The 1,565-nt window shown below is 34.0% G+C and overlaps 1 long non-coding RNA gene across 1 annotated transcript; it reads left to right on the forward strand.

The window, feature by feature from the left end:
* Nucleotides 1-523: 523 nt before the first annotated feature.
* LOC141670732 (uncharacterized) lies at nucleotides 524-1,352 on the forward strand. Its single transcript, XR_012554699.1, has 3 exons — nucleotides 524-554; nucleotides 714-790; nucleotides 1,199-1,352. It is a non-coding gene; the product is annotated as an uncharacterized LOC141670732 (long non-coding RNA).
* The last annotated feature ends 213 nt before the right edge of the window (nucleotides 1,353-1,565 follow it).

Consider the following 1,565-nt stretch of genomic DNA (forward strand, 5'->3'; position numbering starts at 1 on the left):
AAGTAAAATCCTTTTAACACTTGTTAAAAATAAATAATTTGCTACCCCGTCCTTTATATAGGAGAAGAGTGTAACCTTGTGTCTATTCATTCTCAATGTGGGAACCAAGAATGTTAAGACTTAACTAAGGCTTGTGTTGCCCAAGCCTTGTTTTTATAGATGAGGGAAGTGAGTCTCTTCAAAACATAGGCAATGTGGGACTTGGGATGTAAGAGCATATGAGAGTGTCATAGTCCCACATTGGAAAGAAAATAGAAGATAAACTAGAATAAATTGGGAAGTCTTTAGCATATTTGTTGCCAAGGTGCAAGTGCACTTGTGTGCACCTTGCCTTGAGCAAGATTCAAGTTTGTTGTGTGCATGGGGTTGCCTTGGGAGTTACTTGTCCGTTTTTGCGACTTGTTTTGGAAAATGGAAAATTTATTTTTAAACTTGTCAAATTGAGTACCACATCGAAAAAGAAAAGAAGTAGTAAAGTTTCACTACCTATAAGATAATGAAGTGAGTTATTTATAAAGAGGGAGGAAGAAGCTAAAAGAAAAGCTCCTTAGTTGGTAAGTCTTCCTACGCCCTCATCCATTATCATTTCTATTATTATTTATAGGTAGTTTGTATTAGTTAAATTAAGTAAATATTAGAATTTACTTGGTAAGATTTAGATTTTAATTTATTAATAAAATCATGTTACTGAGAATTGTGAATGACGTTGTTAGGGTACTAAGTCAAGAATAAAGGGACTTGAGACTCGAGAAAGAAATTGTTTTAGAAGTTGTATTAAAAGCGATTTAAGGTAAGTATATACTGTACTATTTCACTGTATTTCACTGTTGATGTTTTGATTCTTGTATGATGATTGATTTGATCGGACTGATAACTCACTGATGGAAAATGAGTATTCTTGCACTGATACTTGATGAACTCATGATGATACTTCCTTTTTGGAAGTAAGCTAAACCAATTGTTTAGCTGGCGGGGATCCCAACTTGATGAATTGATGAACTTATCGTGCTTGAATACTCAGTTTTAATCTTGTGAGAACTATATGATGAATTTTTGTTGATTGTAGTAACTTTCATGTCTCTTTATTCGAATATTTGTTTGATGAACTTTGATTTCTTGGATAAACCTCAGTTGAATTCTACTATATATGCTTACTGAGCTTTCTAAGCTCACTCGTTTATGTCACTAACTTCCAGAGGAAAGAACTTTGGAGAAGGATGTTCGGGAAAGGATAAGTATGTGATGAACTAAGGCTTAGTAGATGATGAACGCGTATAGTATCTTAATGAATAATGCTTGTGTAATAGACTTTTGGTTGTATCGTGAACTTTGGTTGTAATATTTGGAATACTGTAAGAATTATATATTATTATTTAAGTTTAAGGTTATGTAAGCAAATATTGAGTGAATTGGTTTGGTTTGGTTTGGCATTCCCGGGTTCTGGTTTCTGAGGTCATCCCGAGGTCCGGGGCGTCACACTACTACTCAATTTTTAGATATATATAGAATAATACACAACATATATCATTTTTTCCTCAGCAGATGAGTTCAAGCGCAACCGACGA

This window comes from Apium graveolens, chromosome 7, assembly GCF_009905375.1.
Source record: "Apium graveolens cultivar Ventura chromosome 7, ASM990537v1, whole genome shotgun sequence".
NCBI classification, from domain to species: Eukaryota; Viridiplantae; Streptophyta; class Magnoliopsida; order Apiales; family Apiaceae; genus Apium; species Apium graveolens.